The 23,690-nt window shown below is 35.4% G+C and overlaps 1 protein-coding gene across 6 annotated transcripts in view; it reads left to right on the forward strand.

Annotated features, from left to right (window-relative positions):
* The window catches only part of FSTL5 (follistatin like 5), an 837,077-nt gene that overhangs the window by 738,559 nt on the left and 74,828 nt on the right, over window positions 1–23,690 (forward strand). The window lies entirely within an intron of this gene.

Genomic DNA, 23,690 nt, shown 5'->3' on the forward strand with positions numbered 1-23,690 from the left:
AGTGCTAACAAGTTCAAAGTAGGGCTACCATAACAACTGTTAACATCTTCAGAGGAATTCCTGCATCCACTCATCCATCCAATCGTTCATCTGTCTATCCCGTATTCATTCACGGATTGCCTATTGTGAGATGTTTGGTTACACAAACAAAAGAAAATATTTCTAGTAGGAAATTCTGGTACCTTGAGTTACAAATCCATAGTGGCTCATCAGTCTAACAGTTCAATTTCTAATATGAGAATGAATAGCACAATCTTGAGTAAGAAGATGAAAAGCTGTTTTATTTGAGACCATTAAGTCCAACTGACTGACACATGTAACATGAATATAAAGTCTAATGGTATCATAGCAGTATTGAGAGTAAATATTATTGTATATCACACTTCCTTTGCTTCCGACTTAGAGATTGCTGGCTTTTAACCAGGCTGATTTTTTTTTTATTTTAGTTTGCAAGAAGGGTTAGCACAATTTATGGGCATTTGGTTTGAGATTATTCTTTGGAAGTAGGTTAAAATTAAAAGGCTGTTTCAGAAATAAACAGGCTGGTCTTTAAATTCAGTTAACTAGGTCTACATTTACTGAATATGTACATTACCTATTAGATATTCAGCAGTAGGAAAAGCTAACAGAACTTACTGTACATGTAATTCCACCTTCAGAAAATGATGTTTTAAACATTAATTGAAAATATTGAAAATAGTGTACACATGCTATGGTAGTAATCATACAAATTGTATTACTTTTCAAATTGCCTATTTTAGCTATGAAATACAAGAAGAATGCAACAAACTTTACATAATGCCTAACCAGGTCAAAAGTAATATTCAGATGAAATCATGATTAAAGAGAATTTTTAGCCTAAAATCTAACACAATTTCATTCATTGCAGAACTTGACTCAGTCAAGCTGTTTTTGCTTTAAGATATTTTACTAAAACAATAATGGCTTCTTTTACTTCTTACAGATATTATCTAGCTAAAGCCAGTCATTTTGTAGATTTCTGTCACCCTATGTAATTATTGCCTACTTTAGAACATTCTAAAGACACTAAAATATTCGTCATTTCAATCTGGTGGTTTGTGTTCTACATTATGATGGGAAAATCAGTTTGCATGCATTCAAGGTCTTGCCATTCATGTTAATTTTTTGTTTCTGCATGAAAAAAACTAATTGCAGTTAATTCTTAGCATTTGTGGATTCTGAACCTAGAAATTCTTGTACTTGCTTGAAATTATCCATTTCCCTAAAATCAACACTAATAGCGTTTTGTGGTAATTTCTGGTAAACCACAGAGTGATCAAAAATTTTATCACATTTCCAGCTGAAGTTGAGCAAGGTGATAGTCCACTTTCTTATTTTGGCCTTCATAATGTAAACAGGCAGTTTTTTGTGGTCAGCTTAATGCATTTTCTTGTTTTCATGCTCATGTTTTAATTCTGATATTTAAAATGGCCTCTAGTTTAGTGTGGAAGCGTTGTCTGCTACTCCTAACTACCGAAGGCAGTGCTGCGACAAATGGCATGCCTTACTCAGGCATAAATCCTAATGTCCTTGGTCACGAGATGAATGTTAGCAAATCCAAAACAGAGGCTGAATTAGGTGACTTTAATCAGATACATACCTAAAACAAGGAGCTCACGGGGACCTAACCATCTCTTCCCTGGTTGCAACATTTCAGTCTTCACTAGTTCAGGGTTAGTGGAAGATTATAGCACCACTGCCATGAATGACTAGAATCGATTGTATTGGAATATATCAGACTTCTGTTCAATCCAATGCTAATGGATCGTTAGGCATATTCAGATTTGGACAATGAATAACAATACCAGCTACACTTTATTCTTTTTTTTTTATTTTTTAAAAAGATTTATTTCATTTATTTGAAAAGCAGAGTGAGAGAGAGAGAGAGAGAGAGAAGGAAAGATTGATCTTCCATCCACCGCTTCGCTCCCCAAATGGCCACAACAGACAGGATTGAGCCATGCCAAATTCAGAAGCCTAGCACTTCTTCCGGGCCTCCCACATGGGTGCAGGACCCCAATCACTTGATCCATCTTCCACTGCTTTCCCAGGTGCATTAGCAGGGAGCTGGCACTTTATATATGTCACTCTAGTGTGCATAGGTATGCCATCCTGTTAATATACCAAGTAGGATTTTGACATTTTGGACCAAACACTGGGTGAGAGTTTGTGCATGTATGTGTGTATATAATTTTGCAAATAATCACATTATAATATGATGATATATGATCATGATAAATAATTACTATTCTTAAAACAGCAAATGTATCAGTTGTAAATATCCATGAACACCTGCCAAGATTTTAATAATAATTATACTTAATCTATTTAACGAGATGCTACATTCTATGCTTTTGGGTTTTTTTTCTACATTTCTGCATTGATTATTATGTTGTGTGTTATCATGCTGATTTCAACTGCTAAAATAATCTTACATTTTTGAATAAATTCTTATAATCAAAATAATATAAAATATATCTTGAAAATATTAATAATTAAAATTTAAAATGTGATGGACATTAAACAACAATTTAAAGTGAATTTAAAGAAATTAGTAATAGATTTGAATTGCCAATAGTGCAATGTTAAAGGAAAAAAGAAAATATAAATGAGAGGTTAAGATATGAATTCAAATCTAACGTTTGTGAAGTAATAATTCCAGAAGGAAATAGTAGAAACAAAATGGGAAAATTAGTGTTTATGTCAAAATGAACAGGAATTTCATTTACATAAATTGTGTAATATATATTTAAATAATACATTATATTTAATGTAAATGTATATAATAAAATATTATAAATCTTCATATTCAGAAAGGACAGTAAAATCCAAATGTGAAAAAAGAATCTATGCCTAAATGTTTTAATTTGCACAAAGATCAGAGCAAGAGGATTATCTTAAAAAGGCTAATGATTCCCAGAAAAAATAGCATATTTTTCAATAGAGATAATGGGCATCTAAAGGAACTGAAATAATATTGCTAAAGGACTAAGGAAAAAAGACATTTTTATATTATATAGGCAGTAGAAACATAATTCTATAATCAGCACAGTTTGTCTTCTATGTCCGATGCACAAAAACAGAATTTGCCACAAATATAAATTGAAACAAAACTGAAAATGAATTTTCTAACTTCAGGAATAAGAAAAATTAGCTGAGTGGTAACTTTGATGTAACAGTGTATGAAGACATTTGTTAACATGTGATCCATTAAAATATTAACTTTATATAATTATAAGGATATTCCTTGTGTTTAAGATTAAATTTTTAGAAGAGTGAAAACACATATCAAAAATGACACAAACAAGTACTTAAATAGTACTTTGTATTAAAGTGACACAACTGAAAATCAAGGCCAAATCACCAGAAGACCAAGCACAAAAAATATGAGGATAGAAAGAGAGATTAAATTTGAAGTATATTGGCTATCTTCAATTATTTGAGAATAGTGCTACCAATTGACTATCAATGTATACTGTACACTTGTGTAGTAAAATGAGATATCTTCAAAAGTTCATGGAAAATGCATGTTATAAAAAACTATGAATGGATTTCAAATTTTATTTGTACCCAAATCAATGTATATTTTAAGTTCTTTTTCTGTTACCTTTCTGAAGTACCCTCGTATTTCACCTGTCTATGTTTTAAAATATGGTGTGTATATGAAAAAATAAAAATCAGTGAATACCATGTAAGCAAACACAGAATAGAAATAGTAAATGAGAAAGCAAAGACTACAAAAAAAACTGAGACATGTGGAAAAAATTCTATACAAAATAATAGAATAGAATCAAGTCCTTTTTTCAACTTTTATTTAATATATATAAATTTCCAAAATACAACTTTTGAATTATAGAGGCTTCCCCCCCCATAACCTTCCTCCCACCCACAACCATCCATCGGCCACTCCCTCTCCCATCCCATTCTTCATCAAGACTCATTTGTAATTATCTTTATATACAGAAGATCAAGTTAGTATATACTAAGTAAAGATTTCAACAGACTGCACCCACACAGAAACACAACCTATAGAGTACTGTTTGAGTAGTAGTTTTACCGTTAATTTACAATGTACAGCACATTAAGGACAGAGATCCTACATGGGGAGTAGGTGCACCATGACTCCCATTGTTAATTTAACAATTGACACTCTTGTTTATGGCGTCAGTAATCTCCTGAGGCTCTTGTCATGAGTTGCCAAGGCTATGGAAGCCTTTTGAGTTCGCCAACTCCAATCTTACTTACACATGGTCATAGTCAAAGTGGAAGTTCTCTCCTCCCTTCAGAGAAAGGTACCTCCTTTTTTGATGGCCCATTCTTTCCACTGGGATCTCATTTACAGAGATCTTTCATTTAGGTGGTTTTTTGTTGTTGTTGTTTTTTTTTTTTTTTTTTTTTTTTTTTTGCCAGAGTGTCTTGGCTTTCCATGCCTGTGAAACTCTCATGTGCCTTTTAGCCAGATTTGAATTCCTTAAGGGCTGATTTTGAGGCCAGAGTGCTGTTTAGGGCATTGAATCAAGTCCTTAATAATATGATTTAAAATGATGAATTTAAGGAGAAAAAGAAAATTATTGGAACAGGTAATGAAAATATAGCTATATGAAGACCAAGAGTGTTATATATAAATATTAATAAGAAACAAAATTTAAAATTAAAAGATAGTAACTGATTATACAGGCAAATACTAACAACAGATGAAAAACCGAATTTATTTGTATTTATTTATACAAATATACATATGAGATTGCTTACAGTTATATACACACAATAATAAAATAAACTGTTGAAATCAAAATGAGAAATTTTTATACTTTCATATTTGATAAATCAATAGATAAAATGATATATATCTTGAAAATGCTATTACTATGCTGAAACTGATGAATATATGTGTAAACCCTCATGTCCATCACTGAGCAAATACAGAGTGATATCAGGGAATAAAAACATTTAGTGTCAATGACCACATGCTAGGTGATAAATTAAACTGGAATAGATATTAAAGAAATAATTTAATTCTGATTGGTAACAATGTTCAACATACTATGAACAACAGCAAAGTAAATTTAAAATATCATGGATAATCATGATTAGATATGCCAGGTCCCAGTAAGCCTATACTTTGTAGACTTCTACTACTTTCAATTAAAAAAAAAAAAAAAAACAGTAAAAGTAGAACTTGTAACTACCAAATTTAGAATTTTGTTAAAGGTAGCCAAAAAGTATAGCCCACCCTCAATATGTGCAGGGGCCTGGGTGCAGGACTCCAGGTGGGTAACACAATCTGTGAACGCTCAGCACCCTTATGTTCTGTGGCCTATTGTTTGCATATACCCAAATGCACATCCTTTTGTATGCTTTAATGAATACCCAGGTTACTTAGATATCTAATACAATTTAAATGCTGTATAAATACTTGCTCTATTGTATTATTTAGAGAGTAATGATAAGGAAATAAATCCACTTGTTAAGTGCAGAGGCAATCTCTTTTCAATTTTTCCACCAGGGTTGGTTCCACAGGGTTGAATCTGTATATGTGATACCAGAAAATATGACATCCTAACTGTGTGAGATTTATGAAATTAGCCAATGAAGATGATAGGGAGGGATAAAGCTATTAAATAGAAGAATTTTTGAATCTTATTGAAGTTGAGCTGGCATAAATTCAAATTAGAGTGTTATAGCTTCAAAATGTTAAGTAATCCAATGGTAGACCCAAAGACTGTGAGATACACAAAAATGGAAATTAAAATGGAATTTTGATGTTTCACTAAAATATTAATTAAATATGAAGGAAGACAGCAATCAGAAAATGAGTGAAAAATCTGTAAATTATAATAAAATATATGGGAGATTCAAGCAGTAAGATCCCTTTATGAGTTATCATTCTAAAAGTGGAAGGATTAAACTGACTAATTAACAATTAAATGGAGGAAAAATATATTCATTGCAAATAGTAACCAAAAGAGAACAGAGGTGCCTATTCTAATATCAGTCTCAATAGTCTTTAAAGCAACAAGTATACGATAAAAAGATAGTTACTAATAAAAGATTCTGAACATCAAGACAATATAGCCATTATAAATGTTTACACACCTGAAAACAGACTGTCACTCTGAAATGTGCTGCATGGGTTCCAAGTGGCAATTTAACCTGCAGAGCCACGATGCTCAACCAGCTACTAAACACAGCAATTCAGCTGGCAGCTGGATGAGCTGATTTTTAAGACGGCCTATCTTCACTGACTTGGTAATTGACTTCTGACTTTACTTTCTATTCCTGCTCTGGGAATAGGAGTCTATCTCCTTAGTCCTGAGGAATAGGCTCCCTGCCAGCAATCGGAGAAGCCCGTTTAAACCGTCCATAGCTATTCAAGTCTTTCTCATGATCTCTGTGTTTTCTCAGACATTCTACTGGTCAAAGATAATTCTTTTTTTTTAATTTTATTTGAGTTATACATGCTTTATATATACAGACTTAGGAACATAGTGATACTCAAACACCACTCTTCATCCCACCCACACTGCAACCCTTCTTTCTCCTCATTATCCTTTTCCCACTCTTCATTTTTAAAGATCTGTTTTCAGTTTACTTAGTGCATGTAGGGTTAAACCTACACTCAGTAAAGAGTTCAACAAATAGTATGAATAATAAAACCCCGTTTCTCAACAATAAAGAAAAAGACTGAAAATAATCCTCGGATTACAAATGTCCATTTCACTCTAATACATTACATTTTAGCTACTCTGTTAGTTACATTGGACCAGGGAAAACATATGACATCTGTTTTTGGAACTGGCTTATTTCACTAAGTATAATAGTTGCATACATTTTGTTGCAAATGATTTCATTTTTTATGTGCTGAGTAGTACTCTATAGTGTATGAACACCATTATTTCTTTACCCAGTCATCAGTTGTTGGACACCTGCGTTGATTCCATTTCTGAGCTCTTGTGAACTGAGCAGGAATGAACATAGGGATACAGATCACTCTTCCATATGCAAAATTCTTTGGGTTTGGGTAAATTCCCAGGAGTGGGGTGGCTGGATCTTATGATAGGTTTATATTCAGATTTCTGAGATATCTCCATGCAGTCATCCACAGTGGCCGCACCAGTTTACATTCCCACCAACAGTGGGTTAGGGTACTTTTTCCTCACGTCTTCACCAGCATTTGTTGTTTGTGGATTTCTCTATAAGAGCCATTCTAACTGGGGTGAGGTGAAACCTCATTGTGGTTTTGATTTGCATTTCCTGCTGGGTAGTGGTCCTGATCATCCTCTCTTAAAAAATGTCTGTTCAAGTCATTTGCCCAATTCTTACCTGGATTGTTTACTTTGTTGTTGTTGAATTTCTTGAGCTCTTCATAGATTCTAGAAGTTAATCGTTTTTTTTTTTTTTTTTCAGTTGCGTAGTATGCAAGTACTTTCTCCCCTTCTGTCAGTTGCCTCTTCACTTTGCTGATTGTCTCTTTTGCAGTGCAGAAGTTTTTCAGCTTAATGCAAACCCATTTGTCAATTTTGGCTTTGATTGTCTGTGTTTCTGGGGTCTTTTCCAAGAACTCTTTGCCTATGGAAATGTTTTGCAGAGTTTCCCCAATGTTCTCTAGTGATTTGATGGTATTGGGTTGTAGATTTGGGTCTTTGATCCATTTTGAGTGGATTTTTGGGTAAAGTGTCAGAAAGGGTCTTGTTTTGTACTTCTACATGTGGAAATCCAGTTTTCCCAGCATCATTTGTTGAAAAGACTGTCCTTGCTCCAAGGATTGATTTTAGCTACTTTGTCAAAAGTTACTTGGTTGTAGATGCATCAATTGCTTTCTGGATTTTCTATTTTGTACCATTGGTCTATATATCTATTATTGTCCAGTAGCAGGCTATTTTGCTTTTCACTTCCCTGTAGTATATATTGGAATCAGGTATTGTGATGCCTCCTGCTTTGTTTTTGTTGTATAAGATTGTTTCAGCTGCTTGAAGTCTCTTGTGATTCTGTATGAATTTTAGCATCATTTTTTCTAGCTGAGAAGAATGCCATATATAATCAAGTATTGGTATTTTGTTTTTATTTTATTTTTTTTAATTTTTTTTATTTTTGACAGGCAGAGTGGACAGTGAGAGAGAGAGACAGAGAGAAAGGTCTTCCTTTGCCGTTGGTTCACCCTCCAATGGCCGCCGCGGCTGGCGCACTGCGGCTGGCGCACTGCGCTGATCCGATGGCAGGAGCCAGGAGCCAGGTGCTTTTCCTGGTCTCCCATGGGGTACAGGGCCCAAGCACCTGGGCCATCCTCCACTGCACTCCCTGGCCACAGCAGAGAGCTGGCCTGGAAGAGGGGCAACCGGGACAGAATCTGGCGCCCCGACCGGGACTAGGACCCCGTGTGCCGGCGCCGCTAGGTGGAGGATTAGCCTAGTGAGCCGTGGCGCCGGCCCAAGTATTGGTATTTTGATTGGGATCATATTGAATCCATAAATTGCATTTGATTATTCGGACGATTTAATGATGTTGATTCTTTTTATCTATAAACATGGAAGATTTTTACAATTTTTATGTTCTCTATTTCTTTAATATTTTAGTTTTCATTGTACAGATCTTTGATATCCTTGGTTAAATGTATTCCAAGGTATTTAATTTTTTGTAGCTATTGCAAATGCAATTGATCATAGAAGTGTTTTCTCAGAAGTAAAATTGTCTGTGTATATAAAGGCTATTGACTTCTGTTTGTTAATTTTATAGCCTGCCACTTTACCAAACTCCTTTATGAATTCCAGTAGTCTCTCAGTGGAGTCTTTTGGATACCCTATGTATAAAATCATGTCATCTGCAAGTAGAGATAGTTTGACTTCCTCATTTCCAATTTATATCCATTTGATTTCTTTTTCTTGCCTAATGGCCCTGACTAAAACTTCCAGCACTATATTGAATAGCAATGGTGAGATTGGGCATCCCTGTCTGGTACCGAATCTTAGTGGCAGGATATAAAATTCACCATTGGTATTTAATACAGTACTAAAAATTTTAACCAGAGCCATTAGGCAAGAAAAAGAAATCAAAGGAACACAAATTGGGAAGGAGAAAATCAACTTATCCCTAAAGACAGATGACTTGATTATATATGTAGGGGATCCGAAAAACTCCTCCGAAAGACAATTGGAACTCATGAAATAGTTTGGTGTTGAATAGCAGTGGTAATAGTGCATCTTATTATCTGGTTCCTGATCTTGGGATGAAATTTTCTAACTTTTCCTCATTGAATAAGATGCTGGCCATGGGTTTGTTGTAAATTTCCTTGATTATGTTGAGAAATTTTCCTTCTATATCCAGTTTGCTTGTGGTTTTCCTCATGAAAGGGAAGTATTTTATAAAATGCTTTCTGCATCTATTGAGATAACCCTATGGTTTCTGTTCTTCAGTTTGTTAATGTGATTTATCACAATTATTGATTTGTGAATGTTGTACCGTCCCTGCATATCAGGGATAAATCCCACTTGGTCCAGGTGAATGATCTTTCAGATGTGTTGCTGGATTTGATTAGCTAATATTTTGTTGAGGATTTTTACATCTATGTTTATCAGATAATTTGTTCTATAGTTCTCTTTCTCTGTTGTATCCGATTTAGCAATTAATGTGATGCTGGACTCAGAAGGAGTTAGAGGGTATTCCCTTTCTTTCAGTTGTTTTGAATAGGTTGAGAAGAATTGGAGTTAGTTCTTTAAATACCTGGTAGAATTCAGCAATGAAGCCATCCAGTCCTGGATTTCTTTGTTGGGATGGTCTGCAATGCTCATTCACTCTTCATCTTTGTTACTGGTCTGTTTACGTTTTCTACATCTTCATGACTCAATTTTTGTAGATTGTCTGCCTCTAGGAATCTGTCCATTTCTTCTAGGTTTCCTGATTTGTTGGCATACATCTCTTTGTAGTAATCCCTGATGATTAATTTTATGTCTGTGATATCTCTTGTTAAATTTACTTTTTCATTTCTAATATTATTGATTTGGGTCTTCTCCCTCTTTTTTCCAATAAACCTGCTCTTTATTTCACTGATCTTTTGTATTTTTTTTTTTGAATTTTGTTTATTGTTTCTCTAATTTTAATTATTTCTTTCCTCCTACTAATGTTGGATTTGGTTTGTTGTTGTTTATCTAGGTCCTTGTGATGCATTTATAGCTCATTTATTTTTTACTTCTCCAATTTCTTGATGTAGGCACCAATTGCTACTAACTTCTTCCTAGCATTGTTTTTCTGTGTACTGTAAATTCTGATATGATATACTGTCATCTTCATTCATTTCCAGAAAGTCCTTTGATTTGTCTTATGATTTTGTCTATGATGCATAATTCATTCAAGAGCATGTTGTTTAGTCTTCATATGATCTAGATATATTGATTGTTGGTTTCCAGCTTCATTCCATTTTGGTCAGAGATGTGTGGTATGACTTCAGTTTTTTTGAATTTGCTGAAAGCTGCTTTATGGCCAGAAAATGGTCTCTCCTAGAGAAAGTTTCACGCACTGATGAACAGAATGTGAATTCTGTAACTGTGGGGTGAAAAGTTCTGTAGATATCAGTAAGGTCAATTTGGCCCGTCGTGTCTATTAGCTCTGTTGTTTCTTTCTTGATTTTCTGTCTAGTTGATATGTGCATGAATGAAAGTGGTGAGTTGAGGTCTCTCATAACTTTTATTTGTGTCTGTGTCTCCTTTTGGAGTCATTAACAGTTAATTTTAACTAGCCAGGCATCCTGTAATTGGGTGCATATACATTTATTATAGTCACATCTTCCTGTTGGATTGATTCCTTACTCATTACATGGTGCCCTTCTTTAAATCTTTTAACAGTTTGAGTGTTAAAGTCTACTTTATTGATATTAGGATCCCTCCCTCTGCCTCTTTTGTTCTGTTAGCATAGAGCACCTTTTTCCATCGTTTTACTTTCAGTCTCCATGCATCTCTTTGGTGAGATGCATTTCTTGCACACAGCAAATAGATGGGGCTTGTTTTTCAATCCACTCATCCCGTCTGCATCTTTTAACTGGAGACTTGAGGACAGTTACATTCAAGGTGACTATTGACAAGTAACAGCTTGGCCCTGACATTTTCCCATAATTATTCCTATTGTTTACTTTGGATTTCCTTTGTATTTTTATTGGGAGATTTTCTGCCTTCACTTCGTTTCATTACAATGACTGTCTTTCTGTTCTCCTGATTGTGCTTGGATCTTCAGCATCTTTTGTAAAGCTGTACGAGTGATGGAAATTCTTCCAATTTTTGCTTGTTATGGAAGGTCTTCATCCATAACTGAGACCTTTGCAGGACATCGTATTCCGGATTGTCAGGTTTTTTTTTTTGTTTTTTGTTTTGTTTTGTTTTGTTTTGTTTTGTTTTTCAATTAAGATGTGGACTTTGTCTCTCCATTCTCTGCCCTGTAGTTTCTGATGAGAAGTCAGCTGTGAGTCTGATTGGAGATTCTCTGAACGTAACCCAGTGTTTCTCTGATGCACATTTCAGAATCTCTCTTTATGTTTTACTATTGAAATTTTGAATACAATGTGTCATGGTGAAGATCTTTTGGTTAATACCTTTCAGGCATTCTACGTGCTTCCTGTACTTGGACATCTCTTTATTTCTCTAAATTGGGGAAATTTTCTGTAATTATTAAATAGGCCTTCTAATCCCTTTTCTTTCCATACCTTCAAGACCTCTAAAGACTCATATATTGGGTCATTTGACAGTGTCCCATAGATCTCTAACACTTTTTATTTTTCTAATTTTTGCTTCTTGTTATGTTCTGATTTAAAAATTTTAGAGATTTGTTTTCTAGCTTGAATATTGTTTCTTCTGCCTCACCAATCTCATTCTAAGGCTTTCCACCACATTCTTAAATTTCATTTTGATTTCTTTTTAAAATCATTTTTATGGGAAAATTTTCATTCATTCCATATATGGATTTCTTTAATTTGCTAATTTGCTTCTGACTGCTTTTGAGTAATCCTATAATTAATCTTTTGAATTCTGTTTCAGGCATTCCATCAATCTCTTCATCTTCACATTCTAATATTGAGGTGTTGTTGTGTTCCTTTGAAGAGGTCATGCTGTCTTCCTTATTCTTGTTTCTTGAATTTCTGCATTGATTTTTAGCCATTCTTGGTGACATTTGGTGGTTTTTTCCTCTGGTAACTCTTACCTTTGGGCTATGCCTCTGTGGATTCATGGAATATGCACACTTTCAGTGACTACTCAGAGATGGCTGCTGGGCATGGCCAGGGACCTCTGGTCAGTGCTCCAGGGTGGGACACGTCCCAAGGACTTGGACATTGATCTGATCTCACCTCTACCCCCAAAGCTGGTGCCTCTTCTGGCTCTCAGCTGCTGGGGTCGTGCTGTATCCATGTTCATTCTGCGAGTCTACACATTCCACACAGGTCCACAGCATTCCTCTTCCCGCTGTAGAATTTCCATAGTGGTTTTCTCTCTAATTCTCCCCTGAGAATGCACCTCCTACCTTTTTTTTTACTGCTTATCCCTAGCCTAGCACAGTACATGGTTCCCTATTCTGCCATCTTGCATTCCATTGTCAAAGATAATTCTTAACTTTGGTACATCCCATCTCCAGTTATTTTTTTTGCTTTTAATTTATTTACCTATATAAAAATAATGTATTTCATATAGTTCACTTTTACAGGTTTAAGAACATAGAAATACTTCCCACCTCCCCTCCTTCTTCCTTTCTTATGTTTCTTTTAGTTTTTGTGACAACATATTTAAATTTTTGTATAATCACAAGTTTAATCCTCCACTAAATAAATAACTCAACAAGTAGAAAGATCATCTCAGGAGTGTGGATAAAGGCTATAAAAATAATCAAATCTCAAGATGTCAGTTTCACTCAAACACATTACATTTTTTTGTACTCTATAAGCTACCAAAAATCAGAGAAAAATAATATTTGTCTTTTGGGGATTGGCTAATTTCACTAAGCATATTGGTCTCCAATTGCTTCCTTTTTATGCAAAAGACATTACTTTATTCTTTTTTGTGGTTCAATAGCGTGCGCGCACACACACACACATATATATATATATAATTTTCTTTCATCTATTCACCAGTTGATGGACATCTGGGTTGATTCCATATCAGCTGGTTTTGAACTGAGCTGTTATAAACATAGGAGGTACAGATAACTCTTCCATATGTTAATTTCACATCCTTGAGGTAAATTCCTAGGAGTGAGAAGGCTGGGTTATATGGTAAATCAATTTTAGGATTTCTGAGGAATTTCCGTACTGTCTTCCATAATGGTTGTACTAGTTTACATTCCCACCAACAGTGTAATAGGGCACCGTTTTTTCTACACCCTCACCAGCATTTATTATTTTTGGATTTTTGGATGGTAGCCATTCTTACTGGGGTGAGATGAAACGTCATTGTGGTTTTTATTTGCATTTCCCTGATGACTAGTGATCCTGAGCATCATTTTCGTGTCTTTTTTCTATTTGTATTTCATCTGTCAAAGAATGCTTGTTCATATCCTTGATCCATTTTTCTTAACTGGACTGTTTACTTTATTGTGGTTGAGTATCTGGAGCTTCTTATATATTCTTAGTTTGCAAATATTTTCTCATACTGTTGGTTGCTTCTTCACTTTGATGAGTGTTTCTTTTGTTGTACAGATGTCTTAGCTTTATGAAATCCCATTTGTTTGTGTTTTGTTTTGTTGCCTGTGTTACCAGAGTCTTATCCAGGAAGCCTTTGCATTTGCCAGTGTCTCTCAGTGTTTCCTCTAGTAATTTAGTGGTGGTTTTAGGTCTTAGGTTTAGGTTCAGGATCCATTGCAAGTTGATTTTTATAGGGTTTATGGTAAGGATCTTGTTTTATATTTGTGCACATGGAGAAAGTTAATTCCTCACATACTACAGCTAATGTATATTTGGGGGGAAAAGCAGGAACCCAAATAAACAAATCCAATTTTGTGTTGTGGGAACAGTTAGAACTTAATCCATGGAAGTACAGTGCAGAGGCATTAGTGTGCTGATAGGGTTGCTCATATCAGAGGACGATGGGTTGATTATTTCCCTTCTGTTACTAGAAATGAAGCATTTTGAGTTGTGAAGACTACTGAATACTTGTTGAAAAGGAGAGTGAAGTAACAGCTGGAATGATTTCACAATTCTGTAACAGACTAGTCTCTTGACATTTAATATATGAAATGAAAATTTTCATATTAGGTATATTCACTATGTTTTTCCTTTTGATACTTTTTGAGGCCTGTTATTTACTCTAAATATTAACCTGACATTTGGATTTAAGCCAGTAGATACAGAGATTTTATTTTTTAAAAAATTACATTTTACTATTTTTTAATTATTGAAGTTCTTTTATTTTCATCCACATTTAATTTCAGCTTATACACCTCTTTAGATAATGAGTTTCTTAATTACTACCTGCTGAGTGAATAACACATCCTTATGTTTCTCTTAATGTAACCTTAGTAATAATGTGAATTTTAATCCTCCAAAGTACAGATATGTTAGGAATATCTTAATAATTCTATCTCATACTTAAAAATACTTTATCTCTAAAAATTTAAAGTTCTTTTCATTTTTTCTAAATTTAAATACATGTAGAATGATAGCTGTTACAGTTTAGATATTAAGCTCTCTTAGAAATTAATAAGCTTAATAATCTGTTTAAAAAGTAAACAAAGGCTATTTCTGTCTACAAGAATAGTTAATTTTAAAAAAACCCTACTTATGATTTAAAGTCTTATTTATATCCTAAGATAGAGTATACTTGTAAAGTCAGAGTGAATTGCAGTTAATTTGATGAAAATGTGAAGTATCCTTTCTGAATGAATTTGACTTCTTTTCTCAATTGACATCAGATTTTAAGTCAACCTTTTTGGTATCCAAGTGACATCATACTTCTTGACTGTGTACTATAGCTGTGTTTACATTTTTTTCTTATTCAGAAGTACAGAGAATACTAATTCTATTAAAAATCAGTTATTGCAAAACTATTATAGAAAATTAAAATTATCTAGATATGATTTAAAGATCAACCATGAAGCTTAAAATCAAAACACTGTATTCTTGAAATACTTATTATAAAGAAAACAGTATAACTACACTTAAATAATTTAATCTTTTTTTTTTCTATTATTTTATAAATTTGAGAGGCAGAGAGAGAGAGACCGACCCCATCCCTTGGATTGCTCTTTACATCTTCAATGGCTGGGACTGGGTTGGGGCCAAACACAAGAGGTAGGCATTGAATTCAGGTCCCCCAGTTGTATATCAATTACTTCAGCCATCATTGTTGGCTACTGGGATCTGTAAGCAGGGTGTTAGAGTCAGGAGCCAGAGCCAGAAACAGTCCTAGACACTCTGGTGTGGGATGTGAATATCTTAGCCCCTGTGCTTAAGTCCTGCTCCACACTTACTGAACTTTATTTTTTCAAGAATTCTATTTTAATCCAATTAAAATAAAATTCTTTACTAATCTCATCTTTGAGGTCATATTTCTGACTTTCTCTCTTTCAGGTGTACGCTGCTATTAATTGTATAATTTGGAACTCAACATTTTTAAACTGCCCTGTAACATTTTATTACTTAATTTGGAATCGTTTTCTTTTTTTAAAGATTTATTTAATCATTCATTTATTTGAAAATCAAAGTTACAGAAAGAAGAGAGAGAGAGAGAGAAACTGTGAGATCTTCCATCTTTTGGTTCACGCCCCAAGTGGCTACAAAGCTGGGGCTAGGCCAGGTCATGGTGAGGAACCTGGAACTCCATCCAGGTCTCTCATGTGGGTGGCAGGGGCCTAGGGATTTGGCCATTTTCTGCTGTTTTCCCAGGTGTGTTAGCAGGGATGTGAATCAGAAGTGAAGCAGCTGGGACTCCATTTGGTGTCCACATGCTCAACCTGCTGCACCATAGCACTGGCCCCATATTTTCTTGAAAATGTACAATTTTACATATTTTGTGATAAATTATTATCATTAGGAAAACACTGGTATATTTGTTTTCAGTGAATGCATAAACATTTTTCATTGAAGTTGAAGAGTACAAAGTCGCTATTTTTTAGTGGAATCTCTAAACTTGAAATCACCTTCAACTTCAAATGGTTTCAATTATTGCTTTTCTTACTATTAAAATTTTTGTGAGAACAGCATAGATATTTTTTTCTGTGTAAAAGAACAGCAAGTAAACAGATGACCTTATTTTGTCTTCTACGGAGAAAGATCAAGTTGTACTTGGATGCCAAAGTGCCTTATAGTAACTCCCCGGGAGTATTCTTAAGTATCACCAGCGGTCTCCTCCATCCATTAGCACATTATTTCGAGAATCTGCATCATTAGTTTAAATTAGGTTCACTTAATTAGCCAGCTGGTGCTCTTCTTGTTGGACTGATCAACAAGCTGTGCTTCACTGTCCCTTCAAGTCAGCACCGAGTTCTGAGTTCTTCATGTCATTCTTGCTCATATCGGTATTCCATCTTTACCAAAGGAGCCATCCTTTTGGAAGTTGATATAATTAACCTGTGACCAGTGTAGTGTGCATTTGGAAATTTTTGTATTTGTTTCAGCCTCTTGTGATATTTACTCATCTTTATAGTAACATGTGTAGTGAGATTGTGAGCGAGTGAGGTTGGCAAATCAACAAAGAATACATTTTAAGTTATACTACAAATAAATTATATGCTTAACATTTAAAACATTTCTTAAATGTTTTCATCAGTATGTTAATAAAGTTATAAAGCTGCAACAAATAAAAATTTAACTATCATTACACTATGATAATTTATTTTTTAAAGATTTATTGATTTTTATTTGAAAGTCAGAGCTACACATAGAAGAGAGGCAGAAAGAGAGAGAGAGAGAGAGAGAGAGAGATCTTCCATCCACTGGTTCACTCTCCAATTGACCACAACAACTGGAGCTGTGCCGATCTGAAGCCAGGCACTTCCCCCAGGTCTCCCAAATGGATGTAGGGCCCCAAGGACTTGGGCCATCCTCCACTGCTTTCCCAGGCCATAGCAGAGAGCCAGATCAGAAGAGGAATAGCCAGGACCAGAATCGGTGCCCATATGGGATGCCAGCACTTTAGGCCAGGGCGTTAACCTGCTGCGCCACAGTGCCGGCCCCTCTGATAATTCATTTTTAGCATATTTTCACAAACAGTATAATATTGAACTGACATGGAAAGTGAGAAATGAGAAATGAAAATTATTGCAAGCACCAAATGAGCATTTGGTGTAATTCTGGAGTGAAAGGTGAGTACATCACCAATATTATTCTCTATCCCTTCTTTCTGAATATTGGCTTCTAACCTACATAAATTATCCTGAATTAAATGGGTACTGATTGCAGTTCCACCAGTAGTCTCCAAACTGTAGTGTCCACAAGCTAAGGAACATAAAAGATTACTTGTTGTGGTAATGGACTGTTAAGGCATGTATTTATATTTCTTTGACCTTAAAACATTTCATTTTACAAATATTTAATACATGGGGACTAATATTGGAGGTCATAGTATGATTTCATAATATGATTTGATAATATGTCAAATCGCCATATAACATAGTGTGGACATGAGTATCTTCAGAGGAAAGTGGAAATTTTAGAATATAGAGCAACAGTTTAATCTATTACACCAGAATTCCTACCCCACAGATAAACTATTTTATGACACAGAGGAACACAAGTCTTCCTGTAGCAGGAATTTTTTAAATGTCAAAATAATTACCTTTTTCACAAAAAGCAACCATTCTGAATTTTCTGGTCCTTTAAAGAAAATTTCAATCTACTAGAAGATATTTCATAAAATAAACGCATGCTATTTATCCTTTATGGAAGCTGATGGTATTTGTAGAAAAATTATCTGCTTTACAACTTGAACTTGGTTATGGAACGATTATCTGCAAAATGGTCACCTACAAACATCCTTATCATTATTATACAATGTTGTTACTAGAAACCACATAAATGTTACCTCTTTAAATTCTATTATTTTATACATAAACACTTATAAACAGATATTTCATAAGATCTAAAAATTTTCCAAATAAACTATGTCCTGAGTTGCTGATTTCCAGCTTGATTCCATTGTGGTCCAAAAAGGTGCATGGTATAATTTTTTTTCTACTTTTTTTTTTTAACTTTTATTTAATGAATATAAATTTCCAAAGTACAGCTTATGGATTACAATGGCTTCCCCCCCATAACATCCCTCCCACCCGCAACCCTCCCCTTTCCCACCCCCTCTCCCCTTCCATTCACATCAAGATTCATTTTCGATTCTCTTTATATACAGAAGATCAGTTTAGCATACATTAAATAAAGATTTCAACAGTTTGCTCCCACACAGAAACATAAAGTGAAAATACTGCTTGAGTACTAGTTATAGCATTAAATCTCAATGTACAGCACACTAAGGACAAAGATCCTACATGAGGAGTAAGTGCACAGTGACTCCTGTTGTTGACTTAACAAATTGACACTCTTGTTTATGGCCTCAGTAATCACCCTAGGCTCTTGAATGAGCTGCCAAGGCTATGGAACCCCCCTGAGTTCACTGACTCTGATCATATTTAGACAAGGCCATGGTCAAAGTGGAAGTTCTCTCCTCCCTTCAGAGAAAGGTACCTCCTTCTTTGATGACCCGTTCTTTCCACTGGGATCTCACTTGCGGAGATCTTTCATTTAGGTTCCCCCCCCCCCCAGGGTGTCTTGGCTTTCCATGCCTGAAATACTCTCATGGGCATTTCAGCCGGATCCGCATGCCTGAAGGGCTGATTCTGAGGCCAGAGTGCTGTTTAGGACATCTGCCATTCTATGATTCTGCTGTGTATCCCGCTTCCCATGTTGGATCGTTCTCTCCCTTTTTTATTCCATCACCTAGTATTTGCAGACACTATTCTTGTTTATGTGATCCCTTTGATTCTTAGTCCTATCATTATGATCAATTGTGAACAGAAATTGATCGCTGGGACTAGTGAGATGGCATTGGTACATGCCACCTTGATGGGATTAAATTGGAATCCCCTGGTATGTTTCTAACTCTACCGTTTGAGGTAAGTCAGCTTGAGCATGTCCCGAATTGCACATCTCTTCCCTCTCTTATTCCCACTCTTATATTGAACAGTGATCACTTTTCAGTTAAGTTTCAGCACTTAAGAAGAATTGTGTATTGATTACAGTATTCAACCAAAAGTATTAAGTAGAACAAAGAAAAAAATACTAAGAGGGATAACATATCAAGTTGTTCATCAACAGTCAGGGTGAGGACTGATCAAGTCACCATTTCTCATAGTGTTCATTTCACTTTAACAGGTTTCGTTTTTGGTGCTCAGTTAGTTGTCACCTATCAAGGAGAACAAGTGGTATTTGTCCCTTTGGGATTGGCTTATTTCACTCAGCATAATGTTTTCCAAATTCCTAACAGGGATCACTTTTCAGTTAAATTTAAACACCTAAGAATAATTGTGTGTGAATTACAGAGTTCAACCAATGGTACTAGAACAAAAAAAAATACTAAAATAGATAAAGTATTACATTGTACATCAAGCGTCAGGACAAGAGCTGATCAAGTCACTTTTTCTCATAGTGTCCATTTCATTTCAACAAGTTTCCCTTTTGGTTCTCAGTTAGTTGTCACCGATCAGGGAGAGCATATGATATTTGTCCCTTTGGGACTGGCTTATTTCACTCAGCATGATGTTTTCCAAATTCCTCCATCTTGTATCAAATGACCGGGTTTCGTTGTTTTTGACTGCTGTATAGTATTCGATAGAGTACATGTCCCATAATTTCTTTATCCAGTCTACTGTTGATGGGCATTTGGGTTGGTTCCAGGTCTTAGCTATTGTGAATTGAGCTGTGATAAACATTAATGTGCAGAAAGCCTGTTTGTTTGCCAATTTAATTTCCTTTAGGTAAATTCCAAAGAGTGGGATGGCTGGGTTGAATGGTAGGGTTATATTCAGGTTTCTGAGGAATCTCCAGACTGACTTCCATAGTGGCTTAACCAGTTTGCATTCCCACCAACAGTGGGTTAGTGTCCCTTTTTCCCCACATCCTCTCTAGCATCTATTGCTGGTAGATTTCTGAATGTGAGCCATTCTAACCGGGGTGAGGTGAAACCTCATTGTGGTTTTGATTTGCATTTCCCTGATTGCTAGTGATCTTGAACATTTTTTCATGTGTCTGTTGGCCATTTGGATTTCCTTTTTTGAAAAATGTCTATTGAGGTCCTTGGCCCATCTCTTAAGTGGGTTATTTGTTTTGATGTTGTGGAGTTTCTTTATTTCTTTGTAGATTCTGGTTATCAACCCTTTATCAGTTGCATAGTTTGCAAATATATTTTCCCATTCTGTCGGTTTTGTCTTTACTTTCCTGACTGTTTCTTTTGCAGTACAGAAACTTCTCAATTTGATGCAATCCCAAATGTTAATTTTGGCTTTGACTGCCTGTGCTTCTGGGGTGTTCTCCAAGAAGTCATTGCCGGTACCTATATCTTGCAGGGTTTTTCCAATGCTCTCTAATAATTTGATGGTATCAGGTCGTAGATTTAAGTCTTTAATCCATGTTGAGTGAATTTTTGTGTAAGGTGAAAGGTAGGGGTCTTGCTTCATGCTTCTGCACGTGGAAATCCAATTTTCCCAGCACCATTTATTGAATCGACTGTCCTTACTCCAGGGATTGGTTCTGGATCCTTGATCAAATATGAGTTGGCTGTAGATGTTTGGATTGATTTCTGGTGTTTCAGTTCTGTTCCATTGGTCTATCCATCTGTTTCTGTACCAGTACCATGCTGTTTTGATTACAACTTCCCTGTAGTATGTCCTGAAATTTGGTATTGTGATGCCTCCAGCTTTGTTTTTGTTGTACAAGATTGCTTTAGCTATTCGAGGTCTCCTGTGTCTCCATATAAATTTCAGCACCATTTTTTCCAGATCTGAGAAGAAGGTCTTCGGTATCTTGATTGGTATTGCATTGAATCTATAAATTGCTTTTGAGAGAATAGACATTTTGATGATATTGATTCTTCCAATCCATGAGCATGGAAGATTTTTCCATTTCTTGGTATCCTCTTCTATTTCTTTCTTTAAGGTTTTGTAATTTTCATTGTGGATATCCTTAACATCCTTGGTTAAGTTTATTCCAAGGTATTTGATTGTTTTTGTAGCTATTGTGAATGGGATTGATCTTAGAAGTTCTTCCTCAGCCATGGCATTGTCTGTGTATACAAAGCTGTTGATTTTTGTGCATTGATTTTATATATATATTTTCCAAATAAATTATGTCCTGTGTTGCTGATTTCCAGCTTCATTCCATTGTGGTCCAAAAAGGTGCATGGTATAATTTTATTTTTTTAGTTCTGAGACTTGCTTTATGGCCTAGCGTGTGATCAATTCTAGAGAATGTGATTTCTACAACTGTAGAATGGAAAGTTCTATAGATAGCTGTTAGATTCATTTGGAAAATAGTGTCAATTAACTCCATTTTTTGCTTGCTGACTTCCTGTCTTGTTGATCTGTCCACTGCTGAAAGTGGGGTATTGAAGTCTCCCATTACTATTGTGTTTGAGTCTGTGTCTCAATTTAGATTCCTTAAAATTTCTTTGAAATAGCCAGGTGCCCTGTAATTATGTGCATATATGTTTATAATAGTCACATCTTCCTACTGAATTGCTCCCTTAATCATTAATAGTGCCCTTCTTTGTCTCTTTTCACAGTTTTTGTGTTAAAGTCTATTCTGTCTGTTATTAGGATGGCTACCTCAGTTCTTTTTTGGTTTTTTGTTAGCATGGAATATCTTTTTCCAACCCTTCACTTTCAGTGTGTGCATCTTTGTTAGTGAGATGTGTTTCTTGTAGGCAGCAAATAGATGGGTTTTGGTTTTTAATACATTCAGCCAGTCTGTGTCTTTAAACTGGAGAGTTGAGGCCTTTTACATTCAAAGTGACTATTGATAAATAACAAATTTGCCCTGTCATTTTTCCATAAATATTCCTATTGTTTATTTTGTATTTCCTTTGTATTTTTACTGGAGATTTTATGCCTTCACCTTCTTTTGTAGTGATGAACATGTTTTTGTGTTTTAGTGTGCATCACATCCTTAATCATCTTTTTGCAAGGCTGGATGGGTGGTGACAAATTCTTTAATTTCTGTTTGTTATGGAAGGTCTTATTTCACCTTCATCATAAATGAGAGATTTTCAGGGTACAATATTCTGGTTTGACAGTTTTTTCTCTTAAAACCTGGAGTATATCTCACCATTCTCTCTAAATGATTCCTTGAAACCTCTTATTACCTCTAATTATTTTATAACCATATTCTTATAACTGAGTAGCAATGAGGCTTTTTGTTATTGTTGCTTTTGTTTATATTGAACTAGTTTGTCTATAATATTTAAATATCTAATTATTATTTAATTTGAAGCTCATGCAAACAGGCTATTATAATCCCACATAGATAAGGTTAACAAAAAGATGGGAAAACATGAAATGTCAAAGTATCCTGCTGCTTTGTCATTAGTATATTTAACTTTTTAAGGTACAATTATTTCATTTGAGAGACAGCATGACACAAGAGAGTGAGAGACAGTGGCTGATGCTCTGGTGCAGCAGGTAAAGCTGCTGCCTGCAGTGCTGGTATCCCACATGAGTGCCAGTTCCAGATCTGACTGCTTCATTTCTAATCCAGCTCTCTGCTATGGCCTGAGAAAGCAAACCGAAGATGGCCCAAGTCCTTGGCCCCTGAAGCCACGTATCAGACCAGGAAGAATGAAGAAGCTCCTGGCTCCTTGCTTCAGATCAGCCCTGCTTCAGCCGTTTCAGACATTTGGGGAGTGAACCAGTGGATGGAAGACTCTCTCTCTCTCTCTCTGTCTCTCTGTCTCTCTCTCTCTCTTCTGTGTTACTCTGTCTTTCAAATAAATAAATATTTTTTAAAAAAAGAGAGAGAGAGAGAGGCAGACACAAAGAGAGAGAGAGGGATATCTTCCATCTGTTAGTTCACTCCCAAATGGATGTATTGGATGGGGCTGGTCCCAGGCACAAACCTAGAGCATAGAATTCCATCCATTCATGTGGGTTGCAGGTACCCAATTACTTGAGCTATCGTTGACTGCCTTTCCAAGTATATTAGCTGGGAGGTAGATTAGGAGTAGTGCAACCAGACCTCAAGAAACACTCGGGTATGGGATACCAGTGTTGCAAGCAGGATTTTAACTCACTGTCCCACAAAGCCAGCCCACTAGCATACTTGTTAATTGTGGTTCTTCTGCTATATACACATTGTAATTCTTGATGAGTAATACATTCATTCAAATACAATGAAAATAATACCAGACCAGCTGTTACTTAAACAATATAGGTATTTTATTACCTTAGTAGCACTAAGTTTAGGCTCATGCAGGAATTCAAGGTTATGACCAATAATTCTGTTGCCTTTTATTTTCCTCTTACTGCATTCTCAAATGGTCAGCTTTTCCTCCTAAAGCCTGTGGTTACATAGCCTCAAAATGGATTTGGAAATGTAAAGCTTAAGATCCTCAGATAGTCATATCCAAAGCATGAAAAGGGAGAAATTGAGGTACAAGGCAGGCTTCTCCTAGTGTCTTTGTGGATGACATATAATGTATTCTCAGGAATGATGCCCCGTATTAACT

Source organism: Oryctolagus cuniculus, chromosome 8, assembly GCF_964237555.1.
Source record: "Oryctolagus cuniculus chromosome 8, mOryCun1.1, whole genome shotgun sequence".
In the NCBI taxonomy this organism is placed as follows: domain Eukaryota; kingdom Metazoa; phylum Chordata; class Mammalia; order Lagomorpha; family Leporidae; genus Oryctolagus; species Oryctolagus cuniculus.